The sequence below is a fragment of the Pyrgilauda ruficollis genome, unplaced genomic scaffold (genome assembly GCF_017590135.1).
Source record: "Pyrgilauda ruficollis isolate IOZ18807 unplaced genomic scaffold, ASM1759013v1 scaffold15, whole genome shotgun sequence".
In the NCBI taxonomy this organism is placed as follows: Eukaryota; Metazoa; Chordata; class Aves; order Passeriformes; family Passeridae; genus Pyrgilauda; species Pyrgilauda ruficollis.
The window spans coordinates 9,450,383-9,467,400 of NW_024513654.1; the positions used below are offsets into that span (position 1 = coordinate 9,450,383).

Sequence of the window (17,018 nt, forward strand, 5' to 3'; positions counted from 1 at the left end):
TACTAATTATCTATATTATCAACAAATTAAGTTGTGTTGATCCTACAGAGATTGGGACAAAGCACACACAAAACCCCATCACAGCTAAACAAAAACAATTACTATCTAGGTTAGCATCCCACCCTGGCCCCTAACAGCAACACAGGATTATCTACCAAAAATCTGGTTTATTGCAGCAGTTCTCTGTTTATTTATCTCTGAATTTGATGCAGTAAGTTTGCTCACCTTCTTCAACACACTTTTCTGTAATAATTATTACTGTTTCACCAAGTTCAGTGTGGATGACTATCAGTCCCTCAAATTTTCTGACCATAATTAGTGACTGGATGTCACTGGATCCTTTTGCAGAGGAACACCATGCTACAGAAAAAAAAAAAAAAAAATTTTTTTTGGGGTCCTTGACTTAAGATGTGTTGTTAACACAATTTTGTACCTGAAAAGGAGTGATGATTCTTTACCTTTTATGTTCTAGCAGACAAAGCCACAATAACTACATTATTGCAACCCAGCACTGAACAATATCTGGCCTCTCTTCAATTTTTTTATTATTTTTAGCTAAAATTATTTGCAGTTCTTGATCTTCAGTTCAGACGACAAAAGCCTGGACATATTTGTTTTATTGAACACTGAGTTTAAATATAACTAATGCATTGAAAAGGAAATCTGCAGTAACATTTACTTTTCAACTAATGCTGTGAGTTTGGAAGATATAGAAGTGCCTGTCAAAGTCCAAAAAAATACTTTATCCACAAGTTTCCAATTACACATCTCCTCACCTTTAAAATCATTAACATATTTTGGATCTGACCAGTTCTTAGAAAATATCTAGCTCCTTGAACAGATCAACATTCTTTCCAAAGAAAAGATAACAACCACAATCAGCATCAAATTTGCTCTAAGTGTACATTTCTGCTTCACTACAACTAAATGAAATAAAATTTATTTGAAAACTGCACAATGATCAGCTAGAGTTGTTTCTTTATGACACTATATTTTCCCAAAATTTTACATTATGTATTTAAATATTACAGGAAACCAAAACAAATGTAGACTGAAGGAAAAGTCAAAAAAATCTACACATCTTCCCCCATTACCGCTCAAGCAGTGTTCTTTCCAGTGAGGTTTTTTTGCTTGGTTTTGTAATCTGACTCTTTCAGATAAATTCATTTTACCTGGTGAAAGCAACAGATTCAGATCAGGTTAATATATATAAATATATGTGTGTGTATACATATGTATATATATATATACACATATATAATATGAGGACAAAAATTGCTGTGTTTCAGCTAACTAGATATAAGTTAAAATATTCTCATCTCTTTTCTCCAGCAATCATTTGCCTAAACGTGATGTGACCGACCACTTCTGGCATCCAAATACTCAGATGCAAGAACTAGAAACTGTCAAAGAGAAATGCTATTTTCCCTGTGTTATGTGTGCCCACTCCAGCTGGAGTCTCATTTTTAACTGCTACATTTCTGAGCTTAACTGCATTCTGCCCACTCAGTTTCAACTGGCTTTTGCATTATTCCCTCCCTGTCCTCACCCTCTTATGCTGCATTACTGCACATGGTTAAGCAGATTACCACATTCCAATGGGCACCACATTCCAATGGATTCCATGGTCCTGCACCACTGCTTGAAACGATGCTCAGCCACAGCTGGAGAAGCCCAAGCAACTCAGAAATACCTTGGGGAACTTCACAAATTAATGGCACCATGGAAATGTAGGCTCATTATACACCCTGAGGAGGTGGTGAAGACCAAAATGACTCCCAAGCCTTTTTCAAAGCTTTCAGCTGCTTTCCCCCATCGAGCATAACAGAATTAAACACAATGACAGAAAGCAGTGAAGTATTATTGAAACAAATAGATGCATTCCAGAGGTGATTCAGGTGGCCCTGCATACAGCCAGGGCTCTGTGGCAAAGGCTTCCTCAAACACGTTGATCTGTACAAGATTTCACTCCTTCAAGCTGACATTTGACAGCATCTGCCTGCCAGCCCTCAGGGTTTTTTAGATTGTTTTGGGGTTGGAGAGAGGGGCCTTGAGGGAACATAGGAACAGAGGGAAAAGGTAAGATAATTTACTTGGTTCAGCTGCTTGCAAGACTAACAGCTGGTAAAAGCACATGGCTTTGTTCCAGTTGAAGGTAATCTTAACACCAATTTCTTAACTATGGCATTTTTAGTTTAGACTAGGGACTTCAAATCTATTACAATGTTTGGTGCCACAGTGCATTTCACCACATATTCACGCCTGGCCACTCAGTCTAGTAAGAAAACTACAAGGAGTTCGTGTGGCAACAAAGCTCTGAGTATTTCATAGAGCCTGAGCCTCCTTCACCTCCTCAACACCAACACGCAAAACATTCCCACAGAGCAAGTCAAACCCAGAATGGCCAAACAGGCCTTTGCTTTCAGCTGAGACACCCTTCTACTGTCCTCCCCACCTTCCTCTGGGTCACAGCAGGCACATAGAGGAAAAAGCTCCTGCCAGGAGCACAAGCGAGCTGAGAAAGAGGCAGGAGGTGGAGCAAGAACAAGGATGGGACGCTGGCAGGCACAGGTGATGGGCAAGAAGCAGCTGATAAGAAATTCTACATAAGAGAGTATTACAGACATAAAAATACTGAGAAAATAATCAGTCAACAGACACCACTCCTGCTCCTACACACTGCCTGGAGAAGGGGTCTTGGAGATGGCAAAAGTATGCAGTGATTGGAGAGGTATTAAACACACTCTGACAAGTATGGTCACCTACAGCACTGGAAGCCATCTCATTCACACCTACCTAATTCTGATTGCTTTATATTGAAAACTTAATTTTCATAACTTCTTAGGAGTGTTTTTATTTAGCTTTTTACATCTTTTCTTCCCCACTCAACATTGAATGCATTAGCATTACAAAAAACCCAAAAATTACAGCATTTGAATTTATTGCAAGTTCATCCACATTCTTAGAGATTCCCAAGATGATCCCAGAGCTTTCTTTCCCAGGATAGCAGATAAAAGTGAAACAAACAAGGATGAGAAAGAAAACTCTGTTCACTTTCCTGTTAAGAACCACGACGTGTCCAGACCTACCATGAATTGTCCTCATCCTCACCCCCACTGCCACAGAGCCTGATGCACAAAACACCCTCAGCCCCAGCACTGAACACTATTCTGCTCATAACTTTGAGCCCAATTAAAAGATTATTTCACATATACTAACAATTCTGGAAAACACATTATAAATTGGGTCCTTTCACAGGAACAAGATGTTTTCCTTCAAAAGAAAAAAAAAGTAAAAAGAAAGCCACTATGATCCCTTCCAAGCAGATTCTTCAAAATCTGTTCAGATGAGGCATCCTTTTCTTTTCTTCCAAAAAAAAAAAAAAAAAAAGACCAAAATGTCTTCAGTTACAATTTTCCTAGAAACAGTGAAACCAAAAACCTTGATTTCTGCTTGTCAAAAATCAGCTTAGTGATAGACTCTTAGCACACTTGAAAGGCTTGTGTATTGCAGAAGTAGAAAGCAGCAGCAGTGCTAACCTGAAAAATGTCATGGAAAAAATTTACTGGCCTTTCTTTGAGACAGAAAACAAATGTCATAAATGTCTAGATAATTCAGCAAGAAATTGTCTGTTTGTGAACATTTAAAATGCAGTCTTTACAGCAGCTCAGGTACAAGAGTGTCTCACCAGGCCTGCTGGTCTCCAGATATTTGTGCCTTGCAGAATCTGTTCCCGTTGAATAAATGGTCCAGAGGATTGCACTGAACTTCACAAGCTGGGAACAGGTGATTCCCTGCATTGGGATTGCCCACATCTGCTCCTCTCTGACCTGCACAGAGGAGAGGATGCTCTCAGCTCCTTGCAGAGTGACCCTGACCCAACCTCCAACTAACAGCTCAACAAAGTGATGGAGCCTTAATTTTTGCACTAATGCACAGGGCAGGAGAGGGGTATTTCAACCACTTAAGTGACATTCAGATGCACAGGTAGAACCAACTCAGATTAAAAGACACTGAGTCCTTTTCAAACCAAGTGTAATCCAAGAAGTATTAGACATATGCTCAAAGCACTCAGAAAAAATACACAGCCTCACAAATTAACTTGAAGGACTGAACAAATTTTAGTACGACAGTATGCTCCACAACAATATGTTCAAAACAGGGGTACTATATATATATGAACAGTATGAGAATATGAAGAACATATCTGAGGATGTGAGAACAGAGCTCCTGAACAGAAAGAATAAGAAACTGAAACACTGTAGAAACACTGAAACTCTAAAAACAAATAAATAAAATCAGTTTAACAAAGAAGTTGATGAACTAATTTTAACTAATACTTGCTACCTGCTTGGTTCTTTCTCATTCAACCGTTCTCAAAATAGTGAGGAAGGAAGAAAAAAAATCACAGGAATGACACTCATAAGGAATACATAAAGGATGAGAAACAGAGAGCAAACACCAGCATGGGTAGAAGAGATGAAAACCACCAGCATGCACCTGAAGTGAGACAGGAGTACTGGGTACAGCATGCAAGAAACTCTGACAATGTACAGGAATAACCAAACAGCAGTGGCAGACAGACAGACAGGACATCAGAACTGGCTCAGAAGGGTGTGTGGAGCAGGACCTGAACTGCTGCGAGCTCTGCAACAGGGCACAGCCAGTGCCACCCTCCCAGCCAGGCACATGCCAGAGCTACTCCTCCATCCCACCACAAGCCTTGCTCCACCCCTCCCTTATACATGCAGTATTTTATTCCTATCTGGGCCAAAGGATCAGCACATGTGTGAGAAAACCTCCTCCCCACCAGCCCCCAGCTCCTGTGATTCTTGAGCATAAGGTTGTGCAAACAGGGGCAGCTTCTCTCCCCCACAACTCCTCCTTCCTCCCCACTTCTTACATTCTCTGACAATGATTCTTCAAACAGGAGGTGGAGAAGTTGCAATCTGAAGAGCTGAATATCAGTGTGTACTGCACAAATTCCTACCCAACCAAAAGCTTCTGTGATTCTTACAGAGTAGCATAACTAGTCTGACAACTGTCAGTACTAGCTTAGTATTGAAGCACACTTAAATGCTACAAACAGGAATTAACAATTTTTTAAAAACAAATACACATATTAAATCACTTTATTTTAGATCAGCATCCTATGGGGATCAAATTCAGACATGATGCAAAGAAGGAAATCTTCATTTTAAATGATTCTTGCTTTATAAGGCTAAATTTGATCCATGTTTGTGAGGACTACCAGTTGGAAATACGACTGAGAGAAAAAGGTTTAACCACAGCCTCTCTTTTTGACACACTGTGTCCTGTCCTCTAACTCCTAAATTTCTCATATCAGATCTGTGCAGATGATAGTGTTTCACTGCTCATTTTTCTCACAACCAACTTTTAGCTTATTTTGCAGAGCAAATACCACTACCAGTAAATCCAGACCAGATGATCCCTGCCAACACTCAGACTCATCACTGTGGGCTGCATTACAGCATGATCTTACACAGCACCATCTTGTTCCTACTTCTAGCATTTATCAATAAATTATTATTTTGATTCAGGAGCTCTTCATCTCTCTCCAGAAGAATGTGGTATCTTCAATGGATGTTTCTACGGGTCCACTTCTTCTCATATTTATAAACACACCATAACTGTAGGAATCTGCGAGAAAATTGTCTATGCCCTTCATCCTTTAGCCATGCTACCATTATGTCTAGATGGGACTACAAAGTGCTATCTAAGAAAAAATTCAGTGACAAAGTATTTATTGCCCAAACAGCCCTTCCACCTGTCCTTTAGAAATAGGAAGCAAATCATTGCCCTGCAAGGCAGTTCTGGCCTGTGGAATGCTTCCAAGCCATGCTGCCCTGCATGCTCCAACATATTAGTCATGCCTGCATATACAATAAATGAAGTTTCTAATAGAGATACAAAAGGCTGAATGTTAAATAAAAAAGGGAGATAACACAGTAAAAATCAAAATTAGGCTGAAAAAATACCATCTGTTCCAGTTAAAATTTCCTCCTCATCTGTATTATCATCAGGAGCTCTCTATTTGTTATTTATTATTTCTAGATACTGTTTCAAATATTAGGAGGTTTGCATAAGAGCCACATTACTTAATTCAAGTACCACTAGTTGCCACCAGAAGTACCAAAACAAAGTTGGGAGTGATCCACAAGTGACTTTGGTAAACTTCACAAAGTAAAAAGTAATTCTTCCCCCTACCTGTATATGTATGTGCGCATATATATATATATATATATATATATATATATGTATATATATATACATATATACACAGTTATAATAGCATAATAATAACTATTGTCAGCATGTGAGAGCACCTCATACTGAAAAGTGACCCTTAAGGCAAGTGACCCTTTAAGGCAAATGAAAAGTTTGACCTTTGCACTGGCTAATTACTCTGCTCTGTGATCACCTGTTTAAGCTTTCATTTGTCACTGCTATTCAAGTTAGGATATTTTATTTGTATTTGTCTGCAAGCATTAGGCAGTGGTAAAAGCTGCACATTAATAATGATACTAATAATCAAAACCAAGCAGTAGCCTTGGATGGAAAGTGTCCATGATAAGAGGAGGTGAGAAAAAGGGCCATACAACCAGCCTCCCACATCTGACTGACAAGAGAACTTGTGCTAGTGCTCACTAGCTGGTAATTAAGAGTTTTGGCAGCAAGGAAAATGAGAATCCAAATGAATCCTAAATGCTGTGATTCTGGACTAATCATCTCTGTAATGCATCAAAAACTTTATTTTGGAGTAGTTACCTGAAAAGTGGTCAAAAACTGGTGAAAATATTACTTTCAGCATAAGTAATTGTATTCTATTAATCAGGTTCTGCCCATTTACTTGTGGTAACTGAAGAGCAGCACATTTGTAGGGGATGAATATATACACACACTTGAAGTATGTTCCTGAGTTCCCAGCCTCATTTAGTTATAAATCACGCTACAACACCGAATTTACATAAAAATCATAACTAAGATATATCCAGAGCTGTTACTGATCTCACCCTCCACTACTTGAGAAAGCTGCTTACACAGGAAAGAAAACTTTCTCTTGGAAGGGATTTAAGGAGTCTCAGCAGTAATTTTACACTCTGTACCTAGAAAACTTGAAATTCAGTCCATGAACTTTTACAGCCACATAGAACCCAAGCAGAACTGTTTGCTCACATGACATACAAGTCACTGCTCTATCACTGGAAAAGTGCATGAGAAAGTTCAAATCATTATTAATTTCTATTTAGAAACGGCGATTTGAAAGTGGCACTCACATACAAACTTTCCACGCTCTCTCCCCCTACTTCTATTAGAAAACTTTATACCTCTAGTCTTGCAAACAGACTAATTCAATGATGGAAGCACACCAGTGACTTGGAAAAAGTTCAGGCATGCACACATACCTGAATGTGTGCATTAAGATGAACGGAGGCAGGATACCTCACATTACCTCAGGATAAGGGAATACAGACAAGCAGTAGCAATGAGTAGCTTTCATGCTCTCTACACCCTTGTGCCTTGCATTAACTTGTTTCTGTGTCACAAAATAAGACATTTACAGCCAAGATTAAACAAAAAATATTCTGGACCCTTTTTTCTTTTTGTCAGAAGGTACTTCAACTATTAATTATGTAGTTCAAAGATGAAGAGGGAGCAAAAACCATGTTGTAAAAGTACAAAGCAATGCGAGAATCAGTAGAAACAGCTCTCAAGGATACTTTTAGATTACCATGGTATACAACTGATCAGCTTATATTAAATACTTCTGAAAGACAGACAGCAAGCTGGCCGAAAGAACCAACAGCATGCAAACTGTGAAAGTCTCCCTGCTAACATAAAGCAGGTTTAAGTGGAAAAAACAAAACAAACCAGTTTCAGTAGACACTGAAAATCACAGGACTGAAAGCTGTGACAAACACAGATTTCTCATTCCAAGACTTTACAGGTTGAGAACAACACAAAGATTTGCCTACAGAGACTGAGGGTGTATGCCCATAGTTTATATACACCACGAGTTTTGAAGTTTCTTTTACTATTATTAATACAGAGGCCCATTAAGAAATAAGAGGTCACATAGAGATTACAACCATTTCAGGATCCTTTCAGGCCGCATGACTACTTGTTACCACACTGTACATTCAAAGATGCAACACACTACTCTCTGTGGTCCCTCCAGTCAACAAAGATCTCGCTGCAGCCATGGGTTTGTGCCCATTTGCCTTTCTCCACCTTCACTTGGCTGGGAGGAGTGAGGACTTGGGGCTGGGTCCACCTCTGTTCCTCAGCCATGGTGAGCTTGGTGTCTCCAAGCCACGTCCAGGACTGGGTTTCAGCTCCCACTGGCTCACAGGAGGGAAGGCAGAGCTATCCCACTGCCATTGGTGCTGGTAAAAACCTCCCCTGTAATTTGTGCTTTAATTTCTCTAATGCAAAAGGGATAATACACATCACATATAAAGGCAAGAAAGTTTATTCAAGACTATAAAAGGCTACAAGTTCTTTTTGATACTGCAACCGCAAATTCAGAAATAACTATGATTTTTCCAGGGCTTCTGAAGCAGAATACCTCACCAAAGGCAAATGCACATCTTGAGATGTGAGCAGCTGCTCCAGAAGAGAAAAACTACTTCCTTGTTCTCCTCTCCCTCTCTTTTATTTTTACACAACCTGATTTTGACAAAAACATTTGGGTTTTCATTACCACAGGAGGGCAGGAGCATGTAACACTCCTGTCGATTTCATCTTGGAGACAGCAGAACAAACAGTGGGAGCTGGAATGCAGAAAGAGCCAAGCCAGAGACCCGGAGCGTGATGAAAATTCAGCCCTACCAGCGGAGTTAACTGCTTGTTAATGAAGGCGTATGCATCCCATCTGCTGACTACAGAAGAGCTGGAATGGTTTCAAAAACAGCCCAAGACAGACATGCCATCAAATATGTGATGTGAACGTTGTGATCCATACTCAGAAGTTTACCCCACGGATTTTGGCAGGGCTGAGTACAGACCCAGACACACACGGGCACTGAGGCGATGGGACACGAACCGTGTCCTTGTCACACGTTAGCTGTCACCGCCCGGTGAGAACAGGAATCCTTCCACAGGAATTTGTTTATTCATTAATTCTGATTTCAGGAGAAAGTTCTGGCTTGTACCCAGCAGCTAATTGGTTCAATAAACAGCATCTCAGTTTAGAAGAAGAAAACATGATACTACAGTGAGAACATGTAACTGAAACCTCGATATCTGGGTATGACTTAGGGCTTCTCCAAAGAGCTGCCCTGCAAAGAGATAAGTTTTAAAAGACAAGACAGGATATAGCCTAAATGCAAGAAAAAATTACAAAGATTTATCTGAAGACTTCTTATGGGGAAGAGAAAAGAGAAATTACTACTGTAAAAATGTCCCTAATGATGACCTAAAACATAGAAAGTAAATTTATGGATGAAATCATAGGGGAAAAAAAATCCATCTTGTTGCATTTAAATTCTGAATTAAATCTCATAGGTATAATATTTAAACTTTTGTTCCCTCCTAGCTAGGCCTGCCACACACAATATGCTATAAAGAAAGCTGCCAAACAATTTTTTGAGTATTCCAAAAAGCAAGTATGTAGCCCACCGTGAAAAACAAATATGATTACCTGAAATCTGTGATCATCTGCACACCATCAGAGTTCAAAAGACATGAACAGACTTACCAAAATAAAATCTGCTGCACTACAACAAGCTCCCAGGTATTTTCATTTGTGCTGTTTACTAACACGAATTTCCTTTTTCATTAAATGTACAATTTTAAATTCAGGAAAGCTCATGCACCTGCCAGTATTATAAAGTTCTCTTTAATAAGTAATATTTTTGGTTTTGTAAGTACTGAACAATAGCCATCAGATTTGAAGAACTACTCGAAAAGCAATTGTCACAATTTAACATATTAACAAGAACATTTGAGCTGAGGTTTCATTTAACCCATACATCCCTTCAATAAGAAATTTGTGCAAATCACTACAAATTATGCATATTATATATTCTTGGCTTTAAACCCTTTGATTGTACAGTCATTTCTCTACATGAACCATTTTTAAAAGTCATATACTCTTAAGTGCTACATCAGAAGAAACAGCAAAATGGGTTTTCATGGTAAACCCTTCATATTCTGCTATGATCAGCACTTTGGAGGACTACAGAGATGAATTCTCTGTTAGCCACTCACTTCCTTGTTTAGGAGGATACTTTTTTGCACTATTTCTTTTTATAAAGATCTATTTTTGACTGCAGTGGACCGTTGTTTACATATTAAGCCACCTGATGCCTCCAGGAGACATACAGTTTGCTAGTGAAGTCATTTTCTCTCCGCTACACACAGTGACTCCTGTAACTACACGCTTCTAAACAGGAGCTGGTATTTGCAGCAATCTGCAAAAGACTCCTGGCTGTGCAGTTATCCCTTGGAATTAAAAGAAATGCATAGTTCTGCTTTTCTGCAGCAGAGGGGGAAGGGGAATATAACAAAGCACAAAACTCCAACACCACAATTTCAGAAACACAACTTCTCATCTAATGAAGGGAATAACGATTGCTCAATTTTTTTCTTTGCCTTGGACAGCTGCAGGTTGATTGGGGGGGAGTTGAGTTGGGAGAAAAGCATTGAGAGAGATTACAAGGTGTTCTTTTTTTTAATGAGGATGGAATGATGCCAGATTCGGTGTAACACAAACAAAAAAGGAAGACTGAAGCTAAGAGTCTGAACCTTTCCATAGCACAATGCACTTTACTCAGCACCTGCAGTTGCACTGTACACAGAGTTTTAGCTAATTATCTATAGATTTACTACAACCTTCACTACTGTGCAATATAAGCTTTAAGTTGTGACACACTGAGTAGCTTTCTTTTGTTTATAAAAGAAAAGTCTATGCAACAGTTAAGAAATAGTAAAAAAAGAGCTTTTTTTTTTTTGCTCTAAGCATTTTGACACAACATGAGTATTTCCTCCCAGGACAACTCTCAATAACTACGATTAATGCTGTGTATTACAAAACAGTTTATAACTTTCAGCATCAAAAAAATTTACAACAGTCAGAAATCTTGTTATGTAGGAGACTGGACAATTCACATGCTACAGTTACAGGACAGAAGCCTTGTAACAAAGAGAAAGCAAAATCCCCTATTTGCCAAGATTTAAATGGCTGAGGCACAGGCAAGAGAAAGGAAAAGCAAAAGAGAGAAATCTGACTCCCCACAATCATTGCTGTACCTCAGCTACAAACAAATATCGGGCCCTGGTTGTTTTGGCTGCCAGTCAGGTATTTCTCCATAAAAGTAATAAATAAAGTTACTTTTCTTCCCAGTCAAGACAACATGCCAGACCAATGGATTGTTCTGACCATTCAAACTCTCATGAAACTCTTCAATTTCTGATTTAATGTTAATTCCTATTAGGATGGAGACACTGAAAATACAGATCTACATACAACTGCAAATCCTGAAGTGGTTTTGCCATATTTCTTGATGTACTAAACCAACATTATCTGTAATATCTAATAGATAATTAAAATCCGAACCTATTGGTACACAAAGTATAGATACACTACAGCTTAGTGCTCACAGGTATTGGGGTTTCAAGATTATTTTTATGCTTTCACATAACATTATTTAATCTTTAATTTTCATGCCCATCACTATAGTTATTCTAAACTTCTAATAGACACAATTTTTTGACAGGATAAGTGTTAAAAGTACTGTATTATAGTAACACATATGTTGTTTGCAGCATTACACAGAATACTTCATATATAAGTGAATCATCCATCATCATATAGAAGCCCTAAGTAAATTTAGGATTCCTACAATACTGTCACTTACTGTTTCAGAAAACAGTTTCTGTAATTTTAATTCTTACAACAAGCTCATTCTGCATATCCTTAACCTGAATTACTCATACTTCTTTAATATGTGCAAACAAGTGGAAGAGTGACAAGCTACTAACATCAGATACATTAAAAATACCCTAACATTTGATTTAAGCATACCTTTCTTGCTGCAGTCTTCATACACTAAAACACATAAAACAGAGTGAACCCTAGGATTAAAGCAGATTAGCCAAAAAATAGTAATAATAGTTTCATGTACTACCATTCCCAAAATTTAACACATTGCATTAATAACAAGTCTATAGCCAGAAGAAAAACTGCATTCTCTGATGAAACTAAAAGGTCTCTGTGCATCTTTTAATCACTAAGAGTCAAGTACGTGATACTAATCACTGCTCTGTTTAACAACTACGTAAAACAAACTTTTGACAGACAGGTGATGGCAATCTGCCACCAGCTCCCAAAAAAGCGTGTCTGCTTTCAGTCACATCCCTGTATCGACACTTTCAATAAGTCAACAAATGTTTCAGCACCAAAACAACAGTGACACAATGTTTCACATTCCTCTTGTAGAAAATATTCTCACAGACCTCCATAGGATCTCTGGAATTAATGCAAAACAAAACCTCAAGCAAACATGTTTTGCAACCCCAAATATAGTGAGTTTAGAAATAGTTGGTGAAAAACTGCTAAAGCTTGAAAATTTTTTGCCTCCAAGTGCATGTATCAACCTGTGGGCTGAAAGGAGTGGGAGACTAGAACATAGCTAAGTTAAAATTGCACCTCATCACAAACAAGCCTCACTATTTAATAGGGATGCACTTCAGAAACCCTCTCCAAAGCGATACCAACCACGAACAAGATCTGTGCTACAGAAAGAACCTATTTTAAAGCCGAGCAGTCAAAGCAGTGAGTGAATTGAGATGTGCTGCAACATTTATGCAGCCATTATAATGCAAATGCGGAAGGTATTAGAAAGGCTATTTGCATTGGTGCACAGCCCCTTCAGTCAGCGCACAATGCCGACAGCAAGAACAATTAGGATGCATGCATAACAAAAAGCCTCCGACCACAGGGTAGGCAGGTCCACTGAACCGGATACAATATCTACGGGATCAACAGGGCTCCATGGAAATACTGCCTGCTGGATCGCACCGCACCTCTTGTGCACACTTGGAATATGAAGCGTCCTTGGGCACAAAAGCACGAAAAGATGATTATTAGCACAGCAAAGGTGAGAGCAAGCTACGACCAACTTAATGCGAGCGCCAGCCTCATGTCTCACAAGACAGCAGCTGGGCTGGAGCACAACTCGGTCCCCAGGGCTGCTCCTCCCGGCAAACCCCCCCACCACTAACACACAGCAGCAAACTTTCAACTTGGCTCAAAAACAGTAAATAAAAAACGGGGACGTACTTTCCTGTGGCAAAAAAAAAAAATGCTCTCCAGCACTGGTTGAGGCAGAAAGGGAGGCAGGCGTGCAAACCAGGATCTAATGCACATCCACTCTGAGAACAGACTACGCTTTTGTAGAGAAAGCAAAAAGCAAACTAATAGACTCAAGTATTTACCTTTTTTTTCCAACATGTACACCTTAATGGTAAAACAATACTAAAACAACCAAATACACAGACAAGCTAGATCGTTTTAAAAAGTTCTTTGACCATGCATCCTAGTATTTATCTACACCAATTCACAGCCTCTTAATACATCCTCACAGCAGTCAGCATGTCTGCAATTATGTGATGGGCTCTGTTCTCTCATTTCTCTTGTAGAGCAATAAGGTAAAGTACCTCTTAAACTGCGACAATCTTAAAACAGTCTAAAATCACCACAGGGCACAAACTCACTTTTTTTAAGGAAATTATAAACTGTCCATAATTTCTATACAAAAGATATATTACCTGGAGGTTAACGATGGAAAAAATCTTAGTAATTAAAATTCCCTTTTCATCCAGAGACCTGGATATCCTGAAAATGCCTTTATTGAACCAAATTTGATGTTGGAGAACTCCCAGATTTATAATAGTACGTGATGTGTATTTCGCAACAGAGTCAAGGCAAAGCAATGCAGCAAAAACAAGCGAATTAAGGTCAATGGCTAATACAGCAAACATTACCTTGCTTATTATAACAACCTGTTACATTTCAGCCCGGTCTGTTTTGTAAGACAGCAAGACCACTGTATCAAACAGACTAGACTATGTCAGCCAGTACAGTTTCCGCGAAAACGAGAGTTCTTTTTATCTGTACCATCAGTTGTAACTGGCTTTTTAATCTTTGGTTCTGTAACCTCCCCAGCCCTCTAACACACACACACACACAAACCCACCAAAAAGCAAGAGGCAGAAATATCTTCTCTGAGGTGCAGTTGCATGCAGTAAAAATAAATACAAGGTATTATGACAACAGAGCGAAAAGCAAGCCTCACTTCAATTAAAAGAGCATCCACTGAAAAATAAAATCACAAGCAATGAGCCTCGAAGCGTTCTGGGTGGGAAATGCCACTGGCCACACTGAACGGGAGGGTATGGCGGGCTGGACATGAGGACATGGCACCCGCTTTTCCTGCGCCCAGGAACAGCACAGATACCCCAAACCCAGGTGCTGGCGAGAGAAGGGGAAAGCTGGGCACCAGGGACAGCCTTCCCAGGGGCTGTGGTGGGACACGGGAAGGGACAGCGCTGCCTTCCCCTCCTGCACACAGAAGCTTTCATCTTTCCTCAAAGACGAAGGAGAATCTGCTCCTAGAGAGACATGGCTCCTTCCTAGCACCCACCCAAATTCTCCACTGTGGTATTTTGGAACCACTGAGGTCTCTTAAGGCAGTTTTATTTCCTTGCTACCATACTAAACCTTCCCAAAACAGAGCTTGGTTATTTACTGTGCTTCCTCAGCCTTGTCAAGAAGGGATCGCGGAATGTGATCCTTATTTCAAACATGCAGAAGATGCTTTGACAGCCCTAATTCAATTACCATGCATGAGCACCGTGCCCACACACAAGCATCTACATCCACCTATTTCACAGGTGCTGGACACAGCTGCTGACTCGCACAGTGACAAGCCAGGACTGCCACACACACGCTGCTCCAGCAGAAACATGCTTTTCTAGAAAGCCACAGCCAAGTCACAATCAATCCAAGGGTTTCCTAAAAGGCACACGCACAGCAGTGATCTTACGAGCAATTAATTTCTGTGCATAGGCTAACAGCGCAGGGAGACAGCTACAGAAAATATTCCTCGTCTGAAGGAATCCCTTCAATCATACAAAATTCCTGGAGGAGAATACACCCGTCAGTGCACTTAAGTGTCAACATAACAAAGGAACGCCCCTCCCAGCACCTCCTGCCTTACAGATATGCCACGCTGGAAAGGAAAAAACTACACCAGGAACAGCAGCTACTCACAACCAGAACTGCTCATCACCACAAACAAAAAACGCTAGGGATTGTTTCTAGAAAGAGCAGATAGAGGGACGTGGAAGAAGACAGCATCCTCTTTGAGGATCCCTCCATATTCCTCAAAGGAAGGCTGTGGACACAAGGAGAGCTTTGTCTGGAATCATCTTTGTGTATTACAAGGTTGCATATAAAATTAGTTTTGCCTAATATACATGCTTTGCCTTGCCACATCTACAGAAATGCTGATGGCCAGCAAACAGCCTAAAATTAAAGGAATATGGCTTCAAATTAGTAAAATTATCTCCCATTTTACTCATCCAGAGCAAAGAATAATTGCATAGAAAACAAAACAGTGAAATCAAAAACTTTCAAGGGGAATTAAGATGATAAGGGTGTTACTAAAATTAAAATGTATGCACAGAAGTGTAATAACAAATTCATAAGATACTGTAAATCTTCCCCAAAACCAGAGTAGGTTTATATCAAGATCACCATACAACATATGCCTGAAATATGGCTGTAAATCAGTGTGATTTAATTTGACCACCACCTACTTTAAGCCCTTGATTTTATAAACAGAAGTATATCATAATGATTAGTGATTAAAAAAAGAAAAACACACACCGTTTAGGAGGACACACACCGTTTATATAAGTCAAACATGCAAACAAGAAACAGTAGAAAATTAAGACCCTAAAGGTAATTTACTACCAAAACCATCTTAACTTCTATTCCGATAGCCAAAAAAATCCCCACCAAGTACTGCAGCAATGACAATACACACAATTACAACTCCTCGATCATTAGTATTCTGCCTCAAAGTCTGCACATGTGCAGAACGCAATGCTTCCACAGTCCCATCTCAAAAACACAACTTAAAGATTACCAGTACTATTTCAGCACTTCACAATTGTTTTCTCACACACCGTGACGTTTTAGTCCACGTCCATACCTGCTCCTAAGTAGGATGGACAAGTGAAGCAGCAACACAGTTTCACCAAACTTCAGTTCTGCTGAATTGCTGTGTAGCTCACGCCCAGTCGCAATTTTAGTCAAGGCGGCCGTTCACCTTACTAAGGTTACTACCGCTTTTGAAGCATTTCCTAGGGAAAGACACGAACAACTCGGTGAAGACGCCTTCTACAGCCACAAATATACGCGGGAAGCTGTCACACCGCTTTTCTCTGTCACACCTGTTTTAAATACCGGGAAAATCACCTGGCTAGACAGGAAGGCGACGACTTTTGAAACCAGGTTCTCTCTCTGTGGCTCCATCAGAGCTGCCACAATAAATACATCGGGTGAAACAGGAAAAGAGCCTCACGCCTGTGCGAGAGGGTGGGGGACCGCACCGACACGGGCAGAGGCAGCGGTAATCATTACCCGCACGCCGGTAATCATTACCCGGAGCGCCACCGCCACTACACACACGCCAGTTCGCTTCAGTTTCTCCGTGCCAGCTCCCGGCACCGAGAGCTCGCGGGGAGGAGGAGAGGTGAGGCTGTAAGACGGAGCTTCCTCCTTTCTTTTTGTTGTTATTGTTGTTGTTGTGGTGGCGGTCGCTGCCATCGCCCGGCAGCCCCTCGGTCGAGCCCCGCGGGGGCGATGGCCGCCCCCGGCCCGGCCCAAGCCGCCCCACCTGCGCCGGGCCCCGCGGACCGGGCGGGGCAGCCCCTCCGGGGCGGGCACGGGCTCCCCGCCGGCCGCCCCGCCGCAGGAAGATACG

At 40.4% G+C, this 17,018-nt stretch overlaps 1 protein-coding gene across 2 annotated transcripts in view; it reads right to left on the reverse strand.

Moving 5' to 3' along the window:
- Positions 1-17,018, reverse strand: part of SHOC2 (SHOC2 leucine rich repeat scaffold protein) — a 63,033-nt gene that overhangs the window by 45,746 nt on the left and 269 nt on the right. Inside the window, exon 2 of one of the 2 annotated variants that reach the window (XM_041461226.1) lies at positions 16,245-16,395. The exons of the other annotated variant lie outside the window; for it this stretch is intronic. The gene's annotated coding sequence lies outside the window, so the exon portion shown is untranslated. The remainder of the gene's footprint in view (positions 1-16,244; positions 16,396-17,018) is intronic. 2 annotated transcript variants of the gene reach the window in all.